The 8640-nt window shown below is 39.7% G+C and overlaps 1 protein-coding gene across 4 annotated transcripts in view; it reads right to left on the bottom strand.

Annotated features, from left to right (window-relative positions):
* Window positions 1–400: 400 nt before the first annotated feature.
* The window catches only part of LOC142625137 (uncharacterized), a 34970-nt gene continuing 26730 nt past the window's right edge, over window positions 401–8640 (bottom strand). Inside the window, exons 1-3 of one of the 4 annotated variants that reach the window (XR_012842377.1) lie at window positions 3950–4127; window positions 1119–1180; window positions 401–953 (exon numbers count right to left, since the gene is read on the bottom strand). The gene's annotated coding sequence lies outside the window, so the exon portion shown is untranslated. Of the gene's footprint in view, window positions 1181–3949; window positions 4128–8640 lie in introns of those variants that run through there. The other 3 variants (XR_012842375.1, XR_012842374.1, XR_012842376.1) reach the window with 3 other exon arrangements.

Here is an 8640-nt window from a genome sequence, read left to right as displayed (position 1 = left end):
TTAAAATGTGGAAAATGTTTGAACTACAAACATTTTTACAAATTGCTGATAATGTAAGTGGCGAACCTAAATGCGAACCAATAAGAATTTGCTACCTTAACCGTTTGTAAAAATGTTATAGAAAAATTTGTGACTATAACAATACTCTTAAAAGAATTAATGATATTTTTAAGGGAGTAAAAGTGTAATTTTTTAAAATAAAATTACTAAAATTAATACCCATATATATAATAATATTTTTTTAAAAATAATGGGGGGCCATTGCCCCCAGGCCCAACCATGGCTCCGTCCATGCTTGGCACCCGAAATATTGAAAACTTGCTAACACCACCATAAATAAAACAAATTTGCAAAATATCACCCCTACCACGCCTAGCATAAGAGGTGCAGTGAAAGTCCAAAAACACAAATCCCCAATTATTATTTCCATAAGCATTCTGAAACTAACAAATGTCATCAACTTCCCATTTACCTGACTTAAATACATTTTGGCCCTCCAGTTGGCAGAATTTTGCCCCTTCTCTTAGCTTGTGAGCTTTCCCAATTTCTCCCATCAAAACTCTGAATCTCAACATGGGTTAGTGTTCCAGGATCAACACACCTGAATGTAATTGCCACTCCATCTGGGTCTGAACGTGGAAAATAAAATGAAGTGATGCCACAAACTTTACAAAATGTGTGTTTTGCTGTATGAGTGCCAAAGGTGTAGGTCGTAAGGAACTGTTCGGAATCTCCCAGAAGCTCAAACCTTTCAGCAGGGACAATGAAGTGGGTGTTAGCCCTCATGAAGCAGTCAGAACAGTTGCAATCCGAAGCGACAACGCTAGTGGGAGCTTGGACACGCCATCTGACTTTCCTGCAGTGGCACCCGCCATTATGCACTACTGTCTCAGAATCCATTCCCAATGATTCTAGTTCTTCAGAGGTGTTACAGAAAGACGACTGTTTAGTACCTTTCAATAAGGATCGCAGTCTAGTTACAGATTTCTTGGAAAGGGAATCAGTTTATGTTCAGAAATATTCCATGTTGCAGAACTTCTAATAGGATTGGTTTTGATGTCTTATTGAAGGTTTTTTTTATAACATTAGAATAAGCATAGCTTCTTTATATTCATTACATGGATTGATACAGTCTGCAATGGTTCAATAAGCAGATTTGGAAGAGTTATAATTGCCCAGGCTGCAAATTTTGAGAAAGTAGAGAAGAAGAAAATTAGAGAAAAAGGTGAGTAGAACATATATGACACGTATTTCAAATTATTTCAGACGCTGATATCATTAATAATAGAAAATTAATTTAAAGGACATAGCAACGTCCTATGAATAATTGCTAGCTACATTGTGTTTGCTTCAATGTCACCTAACATGGAAGCTAAATCTACTAAAAAATGCGGGCATACATAGCAACTAGTCTTCATTATGACTGATGGCATGCAGCAATTTGGATTTCCTTTGACTGAAAGTAAAGTTTTTCCAATTCTAAAGGATTTCCCTTTTGTATAACAGCCAACATTTCAAAGATGGATTTCAAACTTCAAGGGCTTTATAGATCTTAAGGGAGCCAAATGGTGCATTTCAATTGGAAAATACATTTCCTATGTCACATTTGCTCTATGAAGCACGAACGCGGCATTAGAGGCACCGCACTGACGTCCGACGAGGCGAGCGGCGAGCGACGCGACTGCCTGCGCTTTGGTGCTACGTCACTTTTTTTTTTCGTTTCCCGATATGCGCTGATTCGGGCCGAATTACTACTGAAATGTACCCAGTCAGGCCGTACTAGCGCCGATATGGCCGATTCAGGCCAAAATTCAAGGTTTTTTATTTTTATTGTTTATAAAGGTATGAAGTGAAGGAGTAGCTCCAATTGTCGTGAGGACGAGGGTGGATCTTGTCGCCAGAGCTGCACATGAACTTCACTTTGTAGTTCTGGACCTTCTGGTGAGGTTGATCGTCATGAGGCTGATCATCCCATGACGGTGGATTTTGAAAGTCGATTTCGTGTGAGCACGGTGAGGATTCGCTGGAGTCAGGTATGAAGTGAAGGTCCTGAATGAGTTGTTTTCCATGGGTTGATCATAGAGAGAGAGAAACAAAAAAGAATGGAAGATTTTTCTTTTTTGTTTTGGAAAGAGGAGAGGAGAGGAGAGTGATGTTAGATGTGGAGTGAGTGTGCGTTTTGTTATGAGTTATGGATTGGACTTTTTGAGGAGAGCGGGTCCTACTCAACATTCATTGATGAGGTGTGGGTAAGAATTGAAATTTTAATATAGATTAATTATTGTTGTATATAATTAGTTACACACAGTCTTGCATATATTTTGTGAAATTGTATTTTAAAAATATAATTTCAAATATAATTGTAAAATTATAAAATTATATTTTCAAGACATAATTTTATAATTTATACTTAGCAATATATAGAAAATATAAATAAAAAAAAATTAATAATTTTTTAATTGCCGCATCCCGCCGCACCCACACTCTACTTTTTTTAAAATTGCCGAGTCTCACACCTGCACTCTCACCCAAATCCGAAAACACACTCATGCTTCATAGCATTTGCTTCACAATATCTTTCAACATGAGGATTCATAAGCATTCCATTTGGCAAATGCTTATGAGTGTCTAAATTCCCACAAAACCTCTATATCCTCATGGCTTAAGAAAGTTCACTTTTTGGTAAAATGACTACAATTCCAAAATTTTATTTACATTTTTAAGGTATCACTGTAGGTGTTTTCAAGCACATTATAATATCTGAAGTATTATATTAATTACATGGGGAACAAATTCATTGGCGCATTACATAAGATCATTCAGTACATCCTAAATGGTATTAATATAAAATATAATTTTGCATTGGTTTAATTGTCTAAATATGAAACCAGAACACATTTATAACTTGGCATTTGTTGATTATAGAGGGTTTTGAAAAGGATTATAATTATGTGGAACTTTCTACTCTATTTTGCGTTTACCTAACCCGAAACTTTCTAAAATTTTGCGTCTACCTAACCCGAAACTTTCTAAAAACTACCATGTTTATTCAGCACTAATTTGTGAAAGGTTACTAGTCAAACCAGGTGATATTGTAAAAGAATAGCTCTGCGAATGTAAATAACCAGCAGTTTCTACAACTCAATAAGATTCCATACTCTGCAACTTGGAAAGACAAAACCCTCAGATCCTTCTATAAGTAGTAGTACAAACTTGACCCATGTAGCAGCCATTTCATTTGATTCAACCACAAGTCATTAAATTGATATGCTAAATAAGTTTTGATAGTTCAATAATTGGGGGTGGGGGGATTTGAACTTTAGGAGATGATAGTTGAACTATAAGATGATAGTTGAACTATAAGGCACTTAGCAAATTGAGATGCTAAATAAGTGAAGATGCCAAATTGTTCAGGAAACAAATTAATAAAATCCAGATACTAAACATGGACTCAGATCAAAACACAACATGGGTTATTTTCCAGAAACATAGATTTCACAAATTGACAACTTCCCAATTTTTGATGATGCAAATGACCATGCTAATAAAGCAGATTTATACATGTTAGTCCACAATGACTCAATGACAGATACAACAAATTAGTGACCTTATCAACTCAAGAATTCAGACAAAAATCCAGTTAATATTCCTCTAATAAAAAAAAAAGAACTTTGAATTAATATAAGTTCATCAATCCAACAAATTAATAATCTTCCTAGGTAGATATCTAGCATGCTATTATAAGAAAGCTTGTTTTTTTTAGATATGACTAAAATATTTGACTCTCTCTAAACCACCAAAAAAAAAAAAAAACTTTGCCTATGTGGTGTGAATTAAACATTCTGCCTAACATCAATCTCAAATTCACAGCACAAAAAGTTTAGAATTAAGATAAAAAGATAAAGGCTCCCTCAAAAAAAGAAAAAAGAAAAAAAAGATTATTACTAACCTGACCGGAAGTCTCACGGAATCCCCTCAATATCAAATCCAATTTCAAAAAAAAAAAAGAAATCAGCTCTCTCAGATCAGACCACGCTTACGGTTAATGGATTAAATCCCAACTGGGCAGTAGCTATTTGAGGATGGCTAAAAAGTTCAATGACAGTATAAAATTACAAACGGGCCAGCCATTTTGCCCGAGTAGGTGACTGTTGACTGTAAACATATTTTTTTAATATTATTTTGATAAGAAAACTGCATTTCATACAACAAACAGTCAAATTACATTAGAGGAATCCTCATTTTAGTACAGAAATAAGGAAGCACGGGTCTTCCTCTAATCAAGTTCTAAAATCAGACAGTCCCTTATTGCCTTTCCTTCGGGTGTGTGAGATTGCAGCCCTGCGAAAAGTCCGCCTCAACAACTCAACTCCTTGAAGGACATTGGAGATACTTGCTGGATAGCTCCCACCGCTAGATAAAGCATTGATAATTGATGATGCCGAAAATCATTAGTAAGTCACACGGTCCTTACGTGCTCCTGATAGAGGACCTGCACAACACAAAAGCTGAAGACCTTAAGAAGAGTACCGGTGTGGTACCAGCTAAATACCCTCCGACGGTCAAGTTAGAGGAATATCTTTTTCACAACTCTAGAATGCCAGAACTGGGATGAATAATGCGTACCTTGATTTTTGAGGGTTTTGAGGTATTTATAGTAGTGTAGGGTTGACATCCTTGGCCAAGAAGTACTTTCCTTCTAGGAGAGAACCTCTTGGATTCTGCGTATCTCCTAGAGTTCTTTTCCTTGTAGGAGCCTTCTTGATTAGGGTTAAACGTGCAGCACAAGATGTCTCTTTGTACACATATGCGTGGAGATTAAGTAAGGCCGTGTCAGACCCAACAGAGGTTCATACATTCCCTTCTGCTTATTGCCTTCAGCTTATCCTTTTCAGCTTATTGCCTTCAGCTTATCCTTTTCAGCTTACTGTCTTTAGTTTACTATCTTCAGCTTATTGTTTTCAGCTTACTGTGCCCAAGATGTAGCCGTCAGGTATGGAGGGGAGCTATAGACTTTACAACAAGATCGTCTCTCATGAGTGAAGCTGACGATCTTGTTATGTCTGTCGCCTTTTGTTTCGTCATGGGTTAATTGAAAAATTATCCTTATCAGCTGCCCCCTACTCCATAGCCTCGTCAGCTTCAGCTGACGAGTTATGGAGTTAACATCATCAGAAAGGTCATTCATGTGTGATGCCTCGAACTGCTTTCATTAAATGCTTGAACACGTGGCACGAATTGATTGGCTCAACGTCTGGACGAATGTGTCGCTTCGTCTTTCATGCAACCTCTGCCTATATATATATATATATATATATATATATCTATTTATATATATATATATATATATATATATATACATTTTGTCTTTCGCTGATCTTGAGAGAAAGAGCCCGTCACCTCCTGAATTCCTTTCCTCTGTCAGCCTTCCGATCTCGTCACCTTCTGCCCCGTCATCTTTCCAAAAGTGTCTTTTATCAAGGAATCACTTGTAAGTTTTCTTTCCTTTTATGATATCATTTTTATTATTACATTTTCTTTTTCGTTTTCCTAGTTAGTAAACTTTCGTAGTGAGGTCGTCAACTTAGGTTCTTAGAATGAATCCGTCACTTGTAGGTAGTCAAATGTCTAGAGAGGCGATGAGTGAACAATCATCGATCCCCAAGGGAGCGGGTTACGACGAGGTCTTCCAAGTAGGTCGTGAGCCCGAGGAGGGCTTTTCCTGGTCGTTAGAGAGGGAAACGTCAGCCCATTCTTTTGACGAGGAAGTGGAGAGTTGTAGAGAAGGTGAGGTGAGTGAGGGCGAAGACGAGGATGATGAAAGGGAGGAAGAAAGAACAAGTGACAGAGACAAAAAGATTGGTGAAGAGGAAGGGGAGAGAACGGGTGATAGGGGTGAAGATGACGATGGTGAGGAGGTCTTAGAAAGCACCTCGGGAGTCCCCGGGGAGGACCGTCCTTTCATTCTACCCAAGAAATGGACTGTTAATGAATTCTTGCCGACGATGTCGGTCAATGTATTCAATAACTTACGTGCTCGTTACCAAATTCTAGACAACATCCCAATCCGTCTCCCTAAGGAGGGTAAGAAATGTTATTCAGGGCAAACCGCAGATGTTGGCATGTATGACGCCATGTTCACAGCAGGATTGAGGCTGCCACTAACGGCACTTCATCGTCAACTGGCTAATTTTTTAGGTTTATCTGTCAGCCAGATTGCCCCCAATGCTTGGCGGATATTTATTGGGGCTAAGATCTTGTGGGGTCGTCTGAGTGGCGGGAACTGTTAGTTAACCCTTGACGAGTTCTTTTGGTGCTACCGACCCCAGCATATCTCCTTGTCCTAGGGGATATACCATTTTGCAGCAAGGAAGAAAGAGCTAAAGTTGGTGTTGGATATGCCCGATTCAAATAGGAATTGGAAGGGCAGGTACTTTTTTGTCGAGGGGACAAACTGGGTGTGCTGTCAAGAGGAGTGGGAGTCGATGCCCCACAGTTTTGACAACAATTGGGCTTATGTCAGGGACTCAGGTTGATCCCGTCTACTTTTTTACTTAGTCTATTCATTTCAAACTTCTAACACCGTCTACTTTTCTTTTCAACTAGCGTTTGTCCACATATCACAGCGAAACAAGAGGACTTTATCCGTCGAGTAACAGCCATCTCGTTGGACGAGCAGAAGTGTCGAGACTTGATTAACATTTATATTGTGGAGGTCCAGAGCCAACGATAGAAGCTTGTAGGTTAAACGCCTACTCCCATCGAAGTATGCGTCTCTTAATTTCTCCCATCTCTTTTTCTTTCGTCGTTTTCTCCTGTTTTGATTCTTGCTTCTCGTCTTTTGCAGAAATGGAGGCAGCTAGGCAAAGGGTCTGGGCCACTATTGCCAAGAGGAAGGAAGAGGAGAAGAAAGCAAAAGGGGAGGGAATGTCTACGTCAGCCCCTAAAGTCGTCGGGAAGACGTCTAACAAAAGAAAAGATGACGGGAAGGACGAGCGTCCCTCCAAGAAAGCCACTATCATCCCTGAGGTTAAGCACCCCAAGAAGACATTTCCTTCAAAGCCGAGTCATGGAGCGGGCAAGGGGTTAATGACGTCGTCTGGCCCCGTCATTCAAGAACCTGTCCGTCGCCTTCTTACCCACAAGGACTATGCTATTGAGGTGATGGAGTCCGTCCTCAAGAGTGAGGAATTAGATCCTTGTGCCAAGCGAGCGACGAAAGTGTTGGGGGCGTCAGGCCTTTTTGACCTTTCCCGGGTATGTCACCTTATTCCTTATTAGCATCTCTTCTTCTTTTTCGCGTTATTGACGGTGTTTTCGTTGCATAGGAATTGGTTCGTATGAATCTTTATAGGATAGGGGCGTCGCTAAGGAGGGAGTGATTACCCGTCTGCATACACGCATCAAGAACCTGACTGGCGCGCAAAAGCAATACAAGGATGCTATCCGCGATTTTCATCAAAAAGTGAAGGAGCTAACTGGAGAGCTGGAGGAGGAGAGTCGTCAGAGAAAAAAGGAACATGAGGCTAAAGAAATGGTAGAAAAAGAGCTGAAGGCTCTTTCAAGCCAGGTGGAGACGGCCAAGAGCGACGCCGTGGCGGAATTTAAGGATTCTCAGCCCTTTATAGACGCTTGTGCCGTCAACTACAGTGACGAGTTTGAAGATTGCCTAAAGTAGATCAAGTCCGTCTACCTTGACTTGGATTTATACAAAGTTAGTATGGACGAGCCTTTACATTCGACTCCTATGGGTAGGGGTGTCGAATGGGTGGGTTTGGGTTAGACATAATTGGGTTGGGTATATAAAACTCATTTACCCATTAAAACCCATTTAACTAATTGCTTTTAACCCAAATCCAACCCAACCCAATTATAATGGGTAAACCCCAACTCACCCAATTACCTAATTAACTAAATTACTAAAATGCCATCAAAGTAAAAACACCCACACTTTCTTGGATTTTCTTTTCCACTCTCTTTAGTCTCCATTCTTGGGATTAAAAAATTCCATATAAGCACATCCACATCAGCAATTATATTAAAAATCCAAATAAAAAAAAATATTTTCTTTTCTTTTCTATTTTCTCTTACTTTCTTGGCAACCAAACAGTACAACAAATACAAAAAAATTTCATTTCAAGCTCTAAACTTTCCTGGGAAAAAGAAAAAACAAAGAAAAAAATTTTCTTTACAATGGCCTCAGTTGGATAAGAAGAAGAGAGGAGGAGATTGTGGAATGAGGCTTGGGATGAGAGAAGCTTGAGAAGCTCGGCGGAGCTCAGCTTTCTCGTGGCGGAGAGACTTGGCCTCAAAGAGAAGATTGATGAGGCAAGCTCAGCAGAGATCGTAGTGGTCGTTGAGTTCTTGGTACTGGAGGATCAATCGAGCTTGGTTGAGGCGGTTTTGAGTGGATGAAACGGCATCGTCGATGGAGGAGGAACATGTGGATGGGCTGCTCATGAGGGAGATCGAGGTGGTGGTGGTGGCCGATAATGGTGATTTTGGCGGGAAAATAGAGTGGTAGAGGGAAGCGAAGTCAATGCTGAAGTTTTGGTTTTTGAGGTGAAGAGTAGTTTTGACAGTTTCTTCACGCGGTGGAGTTGATGTCGCGGTGGTCGTGCTGGTGGTTGATGGAGGAGA

The sequence above is a fragment of the Castanea sativa genome, chromosome 1 (genome assembly GCF_040712315.1).
Source record: "Castanea sativa cultivar Marrone di Chiusa Pesio chromosome 1, ASM4071231v1".
NCBI lineage: Eukaryota > Viridiplantae > Streptophyta > Magnoliopsida > Fagales > Fagaceae > Castanea > Castanea sativa.
This window is presented reverse-complemented; position numbering and strand designations above follow the sequence as displayed.